This window comes from Triticum aestivum, chromosome 5D, assembly GCF_018294505.1.
Source record: "Triticum aestivum cultivar Chinese Spring chromosome 5D, IWGSC CS RefSeq v2.1, whole genome shotgun sequence".
NCBI classification, from domain to species: domain Eukaryota; kingdom Viridiplantae; phylum Streptophyta; class Magnoliopsida; order Poales; family Poaceae; genus Triticum; species Triticum aestivum.
Window position 1 is genome coordinate 486,606,832 of NC_057808.1, and position 11,307 is coordinate 486,618,138.

The 11,307-nt window shown below is 46.9% G+C and overlaps 1 long non-coding RNA gene across 1 annotated transcript; it reads left to right on the forward strand.

Annotated features, from left to right (window-relative positions):
• The first annotated feature begins 5,146 nt into the window (after positions 1–5,146).
• On the forward strand, positions 5,147–6,078 carry LOC123125644 (uncharacterized). Its single transcript, XR_006461461.1, has 3 exons — positions 5,147–5,383; positions 5,555–5,656; positions 5,769–6,078. It is a non-coding gene; the product is annotated as an uncharacterized lncRNA (long non-coding RNA).
• The last annotated feature ends 5,229 nt before the right edge of the window (positions 6,079–11,307 follow it).

The following is an 11,307-nucleotide window of genomic DNA, read 5'->3' on the forward strand; positions in this document are numbered from 1 at the left end:
GGGAAGACTAAAGATCAAATCCACCGGAGCAAACAATAGATTCTTCAGCAAAAGGTCGTCCATGGTTGTCGGATGGTTTATATGCGAGGAATCATTGTCGATGGACATAAAAAGTCGGGGCATCGTCTATGGTGTACGAGATTGATTGGACTGACCTTGCGACACCCTCAGGCCTCAGGTATGGCGATGTGCCGATGTCGATGGCCAGCTCGGAGCCCATATCATGTTACAGCAGCGCCGAGTACCTGGGCACGATGTCCCGGCGTTGCGGCCGCGAAGGCCGCAGTGACGTCAAACAACTTCTTGAAGCCGGCTGCACCCAGTCGTGGGCTGTCGAACGCAAACACCGTGACCGGCCATTCTCGGCGATGTACAACGCATTCAGGGTGGCCAGCTCCGCCCCGAGGCTGTGCCCCATTACCATGATGCTCACCTCCTCGTCCTTGTACGTATCCAGCAGTTTCTGCACCTCAGTTATCAATGAATCCTAGCTTTCCCTCCTTCAAGAGGTACCACACTCAATAGAAAACACGAAGTACAATAATAAGTACAAAGAATCTGTAATCCAAATATAAATATGTGACTTGTAAATAGCAATGACAAGTGGATAAAGCATATGTGCAAATTCTAAGACACTAATATACTTATGCTCCAACTCAAATACTCAATCAATGGGACACACAAGAAATACATCGACTGTAATAAATAAATGAGCATTGTTTCTAGACAGCACCAACAATATCCCTCTACCTCCCCTTCAATTTTTAGATTCTGAATTAAGTTTGTGGTCTGGAATTAGAAGCCATATATTCAAAAATCCTCAGCAATGAATCAAGCTAAATAATATGCACCTTTAATTTGACGTCCGTTCCTCCATCATTACGCTTGTTACTCAGTAAGATTTTATTATCTCCATTAAGGTGAATGCAACAAACTGTCTGGCACAAAGGTCTCTAAATTAGAATGCTGGAATAAATCCATGCATGAAACTATTGTCTTAAGACATTGGCACCGAATAAACACCAGCACTTAATCAAGGTGCACACGAAGGCCTCAAGTAGGAAGGAACAAAAGATAAAGAAGTTTAACCGCGCTAACACATAAAGAAAAGATAATTATGAGGTGAAAAGAACTGAAAATCTAAGTAAATTGTACTGACAGAACCATCGGCATGCATCTTCCAGTTTGTACCACTCATGACCCCATGCCGGGAAAATCCTCCCTCTCTCATGCGAACCAGACAAAAATAGTAAAGACAAAAGTTTGACCTTCATTACATTAAGTACTAATTTGACTTTAATTGTAAATCTTAGCAAAAAAGGAACTAACCTGGTTGATTTTTCCTGTTTTTTTTTCGTTATCGTTTTCGATAGTAGAACCCGATCCGTTTTTGGATTGAATGGACAAAAGGCACTAACCACACCCTTGTTGAACTTGAGAAATTGTACAATTGGACAAAAGCAGATTATAGATTCATATATAAGAGAAAAGGAAGACTCAGTCTAGTTGGAGCTATATGCATTAATGCATGGATGTCCTCCACAGAATCTTTGCACCTTTTAATTTAGAGTATTTTTTCTTTAAGATGTCAACCATAAAGTAGACATGAACTATATACACACTCGATATTCATTACATGAATTAGAAGTAGAAGCGCTACTTCAGGGCAAAAAAAAGATATAGTACAACCGGTTCTTCTATCTATATCTAACCATGCGTCATTAAGCTAAAAGTTTGGTTCATATCGGTTTCATCAGATGACTCATGAGATTGCCATTTGAGGATATGTGGTCTGCTGGGAACACCGGCGGCAGCGGTGAAGCGCACGGTAATAGAATAGTCCTGTGTGACATATGTTTTCTTGCATTGTCCTGTGTAACAGGTTGATATTTCTCTAGGAATGGTAGTAGAAAGATTGTGTGGTGCTGATATTGAACTTATAATAAAATTGAGTTCTAGAAACAATTCCCTACATTGTCTCATTAGTAATCACACCAAGAATACTTATCCTCCTATAGATCTGAGTTGACTCTGTGTTTTGGTGTGCAGAAATTGGTTACCGGTAGGAAATAATATAACTAATCGGTATCTTGAGTTGCAAAGAGATCACTCAGAATGGTGCCTGATATTATGCCATAAAGAACTCACATTTTTTATTGTCCCTCAGGATATGTACGCACCTTTCTCTGCTGGATGCATGCACAATTCTGAATTAAGAACAAATGACATGTTAATTAGCTATCGTACAAATGCTTTTCCGAGGGAAGTCGATTATGCATTAAAAAAGCACTCTATGATGCTGTATAAATAAAGTCATGGACGGGAAAGCAATTTTTGACCCCGTGATTTCTCTGTACATTAGGCAATGCCATGAAGTAATTTTTTTACAAAGAGGGGAGCCCATCAATTTCCCTACTGGATTTTCTGGTGTCCCGTTTTATAATAAGTTCTTTGCTGGAAAAAACATACAAATAATTAGTTACTCTATTTGTCCCGACGTCGTGGACTATGTCTATAGTTTAATTTAATTTCTAAATGGAACCGAACGACGATTTCTATTTTCTGCAGATAAAACATGGTGGCTTTAGACCAACATAAATATGTATACCTTCATTTAGGTTTCAGTTCAAAGGTCTCAATGCTCCAATTTCTCATTTTGAAACCTGAAACTGAAAGGAATTTAACAAATCAACATAGCCTTGTGGAACCTTGATCTTAGTTGCATTAAGCCAATCAGAGTAAGAATGTAGCTTTGTATCCTAGCTGTGTACATCTTCTCTAAAAGTAATAATAAAGGCTACCATGTTCATTCAAGAATAAAAATTCCCATGTCAGGATAATCTTTCAGTACAAAAGCTTGGTGCATTTCCTTTAGACACACTAAAAACCGACTACTGTTATGAACTTCAGAGATGAACACTTGATTCTTAATTTGGTTTGCCATAAACTATAAACCAAAAGATTTACACATTAAAGCAGCAGTGGGTAAGCATATGCTGGGTTCTAATAGGAGAGGAGTGCTTAGGAAAGAAAGAAATCGTAGCCATATTCAGATTCTTCCATGACTGTTAAATTTGAAGGAATAACTTACTGTATCAAAGACTATAATTTCATACAGAAGACATATCATGTGGAAACAGAAATATATGAGTATGGCAGGTGGGAACCATAGATCACAAGAAACAAATATTAGTTTAGTTGCACTCATATCATCAAGGGCATTGAGAGGTAACCTAACCTTGGAGATTGCATTTTGCTTCACCCAGTCCTTATGACTTCTCAGTCAACCTTCCACAACTCTTCTGCATGTGCCGCCTGCAAACCGAGGAGAAGACAATGTTGGGTGGCCATGTGTTAGAGTGAAGGCGGATTAGGGAGAAGCATTGATATGAAGAAAGCTCGTGAAACACAAACCTGATTGCCATTGTATCTCATGAAAATATACTTCTGATGAAAACAAATATTTGCCATCGTTGTACCTGCCTCTCAAACAAAATATGATATGTTCTAATGAAAACGAAAGAAGATGATATGCATACCCCACAGAGGAAAATCATCTTGATTGTAGAAAAAATAGGGGGGCAACGTATTCATCAAAATGATACAGTACGAATTAAGCCTATAAGATGAACTGAGTCTGGAACTCTGGATCCACCATTACCGAGAGATCCATCCATCCCCATGACCCGAGTCATAGACCAGTACTTCTCTCCTTCCGCTCCTCTTTTGCCTGGATCCAAGCCGCCAAAAAGGGATCCTGCCAAGGCGGCTGCGGCGTTTACCCGGATGGACCCGAGTTGGGATGTCTTGCACTGTGAGTCAGGGAGTCTGCAGGAAGTGGCGGCGGCGACGGGGGTGCAACAATGCAATCCTCGTCTCCACGTCGTCACATCCACGACATCCTCAATGCATGGAGAGGCAGCCCCATCGGGCGTGTAGGAGCCGACGGCCAGGCACGGAGGCATCGTCCTCCGCGGGTGGTGTGGTGATCCGATCATGGGCGGCGGCATAGAGGGCGCTAGGCATATCCATGAGGCGCTGGCGGCGGCCGACGTGGCGACCCCGTGTCCCGATCAGGCGCCCACGGCCGAGGCCGAGGGTCCCTTCTTGTCGGCCATGGATGCCATGGCGTTCATGGCCCATGGCACACGAGCTCCACGCCCGAGCAATTGCGATGGGAGATGGCGGCGGCATGCTGGAGGGGTGCACCGTGCGAGCGGAATGGCGGCAGCGGCGTACGAGCGGAATGGCGGCGGGGCGGAGGATTCGGCGGCGGCGGTGGCAACGATCGATGGGAGTGGGCAAGGATGGGGATCGATGGAGTTTTCTCGCGGCGGCGGCGGAAACGATAGATGGGATCGATGGGAGTGGGCAACGAAGGATGGGGTCGATGGATTTTTTTTTGTTGGGTGTGGGTTTTTTTGGTGGCTGCGTGCGATGGGGTGGGGTGGGGGAGGTGACGAAAAAAACCAGTCAAAAAAAAAACCAGTCGAAAAAAAACCAGACGAAAGTGGGGGACTATTCAACCAACTCGTCCATTAGGAGTAGAGATTATAACCGAGCACTCTTCCAGCCCTCTCAGACTATCAGTACTTTTGTCCGTCGGATCTGCGTTGGTTGGAGTTTATGGTAATCGGATTAAACTTTGGGCGCAATGCTTAACGCGACTAAACTGGGCAGCTGCTCTCGCAGCAAAATTGGAGGCCCGTGGTTAATTGGGCCCTTGCTCTCACGTGAAGCCCACTCAGACCTCGCGAGGAAACAACCGAACGAGCGAGCCACCCGTCTCCCTTCCCTCGACGCCCCACCCTCCCTTGGCTTCTCTCTCTCTCTCTCTCTCTCTCTCTCTCTCTCTCCAATCCTAACCGCGGATCAGCACCGCGGCAGCCCGTGTGCCTTTCATCTTGGTAGCGTGTACATCGCCGCCTCCGCCTGGGCGCTCCACTGCTCGCCTTCTCCATCTCCCCGACGGTCGGCGGCGGTTATGACAAAGCAGAGGCTGCGGTAAGATTTACCCTTGGCGGCATGGGCAGTGAACCGCTAGGTGCGTCGCCTACGCCCCATGAGTGTTTCCTCATTCAAGTGCTCCGCCTATTGCCTGTTGGTTGGCTTTTGCCTCTTCGACCACCAGATTCGGGTAGCAAAGAGGCTGTAGAGCTGCTCCTCCTATTGCCCGTACGATCACCCAAGCACTCTTGGTGGCCGGCCGTCTCCACCTTCACCAGATACATATTACAGGAAAGTTTCTGAGTCGCCACCCTTTGCTCATTCCCTTGTTGAATTATACATAACCACATGTCATTTTGGCAGTCAGATTTTGTTGCTATTTTAAAGAGTCGATCCAGCCATTTCTCGCTACATTCTCCAACGTAATTTCATCCTGGTAGGAACTATGTATGAAACACAAATCATTACTACTCATTTATTATTGACATTTGCATTAACAGTCCATCTGTAACTTGTGGCTCTTTTTTTTAAATCTTGCTTAGCATCTGGGTCAACATTTCATAATAAATCTTCTCATTTCTTATGCTACATTCAAATTATTGCACAGAGCCGGTCATGGGAAGAGGATGATCTTAAGAGAGAAATGCTCAAATACCTCGATACTTTTAACAGCAAGAACACTTAGTCTTGAAGGGATTGGTCCGGTCCGGTATGTTGTCTTAGCCTTGATGTTTAATGTTTCCCTACTTTTGTCTTGTCTCTGCATGTTTACCGTATCTGCGTTTCATGCATTAACTAGCAACTTGCATTTTTTTGCACAGCTAAATAACATATGATGAATCAAAAGAAGCTCCGAAGTGGTGTGCAACATTTGAGACAACAATCAAAGAAAAATGATTGCTAAAGCAGATACAGTTCATGTGAGTGATCTCAGCATAAATAATATGCTGCATTATTGCTGTCAGGAAGGGAATATTGACATGATGTTGCAAGGTAGCGACAACCATCTAACTCTGTTCCCATATTGCTTTGAAGTTTACTTCTTAGTACTATGTATTCTGAGAGGTTTTTTACGGTACCCTGGTACTCCTTTTCCCTAGACGGAGTACCCGTCAAATCTAACCATGAGTTCCAGTGTTTTTTCCCCATGCAGCTGCCAAATGCTCTCTTCCAGAAAAAATCTTATGCACCAGTTACCCATTTAGAACCTTCACTGATTCCATGGACTCACTTCATACCATACACATTCTAATACAGCTCCCACCTCCCGCTGAATACTCTTAATTCCACTTCTCTGAACTACTCTACTTCGGGGTTTCACTGACGGCAACCATGGAAAATTGTACAGTCTATACCAAAACAACCCATATCCGCGTGCTGAATCCAGTCCCCAAATTAGTAGTAATCTAATTATTTGGCTAACAGCTTTCACATAAAGTGCGTGTCAGCTAATTATACCTTTGTGGCCATCCTGGGAGCCTGTGGATCAACTTGCTCTAAGGAGACCGGTGCGCCGTCGGTATGTCACTGTCATTCACTTTATGAGTGTTCTATACAGCATGAACACAGCGACGACAGGAAAAGTTAGATCTTGGACCTAATCCAAACCCAAATCCAAATCATGACCGACCAAACTGTCACAGAGGGCAAGATTAGCACTTGTGGAAGGCTGCAGCAAGAACTCCATCACCGCTGGAGCCGGGGCACCATAACCCTAGGGAGATGGTGGTGCCGCCGCCGAGCCGCTCGCAATACTACCACACCAGCAAGCGGTCGAGGTAGGAGGCAGTTCGCCCCACCTACCCATATTTGCATTTACTCCAGCGTAATGATGTCGTAAGCAGAACTGATCCACGGATCAGGAATCCGCTGACGATCAGGGTGCCGGATCTGAAGTCAATTCGCCACGGCCTGGAACGGACACGTCGTTCAGACCCACCGTCCAGGAGAACTTTTCCATTTCGTTTTATATTCCATGTGGTCTGCCGGGACCAGCACCGGTCACGTGTGCCTGCTAAAATGAATCACAAGAACATATTCGGCGGGATAGATTCCGAGAGCCTGTGTGCTCGTGATCAATTCCTCCGCGTCCAAAAGCTGCATGCTCTCCTCTCCTAGTAATAACCGATCGCTGGCCATCAGCCAACAAAGGACGGCGGTGTCCGCCATACAACCCATCGTCCTTTTCATTTATTGATGACATGATGCAACACGTCATCTTACCACCTCTTCTGTGGAAGTAATTTGCGTCTATAAAGTACCATCAAATGTGGCTTACTAGGTACTTGCATATTCATCAGCCACAAGCCGAGGAAAGTTCCAGTACCACCCGTCAAAATGGGGAGGGTTGAGCCCGCAGGTGCCATCGCCGGCAGCACGAAGGCATCCTGGCCGGAGGTGGTGGGCTGGCCGGCGCACGATGCAGCGCTCCAGATCAGCAAGGACAGGCCTGACGTCTCCATCTCCTTCTACATAGGCACGGGACGCTGGCCGCCGAGCCCGTACCCCTCGCGTGTCGTCGTGGTGTCAGACACGGCGACCGGCGTGGTCGTCCAGACGCCCGTCGTCGGTTAGGCCGCATGCACCCCTTGTGCCTGCACAGGGATACGTACAGTAGTATCGTATTTGCGTTGCTGCAGTTGCACAACATATGAATAAGATCCAACATTTGAAAGCATGTTCCAATTCGAGGCAATGGGGTGCATGAATAAAATCCAACATTTGAAAGCAGGTTTCATTACGTGGATGATACAGTTCTATGATTTTCATATTTGTCTTCTCTAGCAATCGTCATGCATTATCATACATGTAGCATATATAGGTTCAGTTGTTGCGTCTCTAACATCAGGTTCAGGTCCACTTGTTGAAGAGAACTTAGATTGATTTCTATTTCCACTAATTACGTTTGATTTATATATAGTGTGTGACATCTGACACCCTCAACTCGAGGTAAAAACATGTGCGGTGTGGAACTAGGTTGTTTCCGTTCTATGGTCAACCTAGCTAACGTACTGGCGGCACCTGCGGTGACCCGATCTACCACCCCTTAACTCCTTCGCCTGCTCCTCCCCTCATCGCCACCGGAGACCAGCGCCGGGCAAAACCTGTGCGATGGCGGCCACGGAGGGGCCTCTCGTGGCGAGAAGGTGGTTGGCGGTTCCCAGCATTTGACGGCGTGTGTAGCAGTGGGCGGAGGAGCCCCGGCGGCGTCCGTCGGATGGTTGATGGCGGCGCAGAGTGCTCTACCTTGGCCTGACAGTTCCAGCATTGTCTGATCTCTCTCGAGTTGCGTATTGTGCTGACCATCATAGGGTCTTCGCGTGCCAACAGTGGTGATATGGCTTTGGTGCTTCAGTTCAGGCTATATTGGCCCTGAGCCGACTTGACTGGGGAGCTATCTCCGACGAGGTGTTGGTCCTTATGGTGACCACCCCGCCCAGACTATGATGGCATACTCACTGTGAAGTGCGACGACAACCGAAAGGTCTTCGTGAGGGTTCCTCGCTATGGATCCGGTGTTTGACTTCGGAAGGGAGATACAAACTATGGACGACGGCTTGTCGCGGAGGGATGGTTGTACAACGGCGATGGTTGCACATCGCGTGAAGTTGCTGGGACCACAGAAAGTGATGGCAACAACACATAAGTGATGTTGATGGTGGTGCTTATCCAGCACCCATTCCTGAGCTCCAGGGTGAAAACCTAGGTCTACCACTATTTGGTTATACCTGGCAATGGCAATATTTTTACATCGCAACATTCTTGAAGGCATTGCTCGGATATGTTCGGTTTGATTCTTCAGTGTGAAAACCTAGATTCTGGCCTTGGGTGGTTCGATCTGTTGACGGCCGCACTTGAGCGTCGCTCCCTTCTTGAAGGCGATGGTGTTCAAGAATCTCGTCTGTGTGGCATCATGAGATGGTTGATGTGGAAATGGTCCTTGATGTACTTTGCGAAACATAGATCTGATCGCTTTGTGTATTTTGTTTTCTCGCCAACGCATAGCTTTGGTCTTATTTAACTTTGCTATTTGCCGGCGTGTTCTGTGTGTGCATACGTTGGTGTTGACTGTGTGCATTCTAACTATGCAGAGGCTGGATGTGTGCTCATTATGTTTGTTTTCTCTTGAGGCTCCATTTTAAGCCAATAAAATACATCCTTTGTCAAAAACAAAAAAAGCTAATGTACTGGCCATAAGAATGGGGTACCTATTCGTTCATATGACATTTGGCTGGCCTTGACATTGCGAGAAGGCAAAACAAACTGGCGTAGATGTTGTTGTTTGGGAACGTAGCAGAAATTCAAAATTTTCTACGCATCACCAAGATCAATCTATGGAGTAATCTAGCAACGAGGGGAAGGGGAGTGCATCTACATACCCTTGTAGATCGCGATGCGGAAGCGTTGCAAGAACGCGGATGAGGGAGTCGTACTCGTAGCGATTCAGATCGCGGTTGATTCCGATCTAAGCACCGAACCACGGCGTCTCCGCGTTCAACACACGTGCAGCCCGGTGACGTCTCCCACGCCTTGATCCAGCAAGGAGAGAGGGAGAGGTTGGGGAAGACTCCATCCAGCAGCAGCACGACGGCGTGGTGGTGATGGAGGAGCGTGGCAATCCCGCAGGGCTTCGCCAAGCACCGCGGGAGAGGAGGAGGAGGGAGAGGGGTAGGGCTGCGCCGAAAGAGAGACGTTCTCGTGTGTCTTGGGCAGCCCAAACCTCAACTATATATAGGGGGGGAGGGGGCTGCGCCCCCCTTAGGGTTTCCACCCCCAAGAGGAGGCGGCCAGCCCTAGATCCCATCAAGGGGGGCGGCCAAGGGGAGGAGAGGGGGGGCGCCCCACTAGATGGGCCCTAAGGCCCATCTGGACCTAGGGTTTGCCCCCTCCCACTCTCCCATGCGCCTTGGGCCTTGGTGGGGGGGCGCACCAGCCCACCTGGGGCTGGTCCCCTCCCACACTTGGCCCACGCAGCCTTCTGGGGCTGGTGGCCCCACTTGGTGGACCCCCGGGACCCTCCCGGTGGTCCCGGTACATTACCGATTTCACCCGAAACTTTTCCGGTGACCAAAACAGGACTTCCCATATATAAATCTTTACCTCCGGACCATTCCGGAACTCCTCGTGACGTCCGGGATCTCATCCGGGACTCCGAACAACATTCGGTAACCACGTACATACTTTCCCTATAACCCTAGCGTCATCGAACCTTAAGCGTGTAGACCCTACGGGTTCGGGAACCATGCAGACATGACCGAGACGTTCTCCGGTCAATAACCAACAGCGGGATCTGGATACCCATGTTGGCTCCCACATGTTCCACGATGATCTCATCGGATGAACCACGATGTCGGGGATTCAATCAATCCCGTATACAATTCCCTTTGTCCATCGGTATGTTACTTGCCCGAGATTCGATCGTCGGTATCCCTATACCTTGTTCAATCTCGTTACCGGCAAGTCTCTTTACTCGTTCCGTAACTCACATCATCCCGTGATCAACTCCTTGGTCACACTGTGCACATTATGATGATGTCCTACCGAGTGGGCCCAGAGATACCTCTCCGTTTATACGGAGTGACAAATCCCAGTCTCGATTCGTGCCAACCCAACAGACACTTTCGGAGATACCTGTAGTGCACCTTTATAGCCACCCAGTTACGTTGTGACGTTTGGTACACCCAAAGCATTCCTACGGTATCCGGGAGTTGCACAATCTCATGGTCTAAGGAAGTGATACTTGACATTAGAAAAGCTCTGAGCAAACGAACTACACGATCTTGTGCTAGGCTTAGGATTGGGTCTTGTCCATCACATCATTCTCCTAATGATGTGATCCCGTTATCAACGACATCCAATGTCCATGGTCAGGAAACCGTAACCATCTATTGATCAACGAGCTAGTCTCCTAGAGGCTTACTAGGGACATGGTGTTGTCTATGTATCCACACATGCATCTGAGTTTCCTATCAATACAATTATAACATGGATAATAAACGATTATCATGAACAAGGAAATATAATAATAACCTATTTATTATTGCCTCTAGGGCATATTTCCAACAGTCTCCCACTTGCACTAGAGTCAATAATCTAGTTCACATCACCATGTGATTAACACTGACAGGTCACATCACCATGTGACCAACAGCCAAAGAGATTACTAGAGTCAACAATCTAGTTCACATCACTATGTGATTAACACTCAATGAGTTCTGGTTTGATCATGTTATGCTTGTGAGAGAGGTTATTAGTCAATGGGTCTGAACCTTTCAGATCTGTGTGTGCTTTATGAATCTCTATGTCATCTTGTGGATGCTACCACGCGCTATTTGGAGCCATTTCAAATAATTGTTCTAC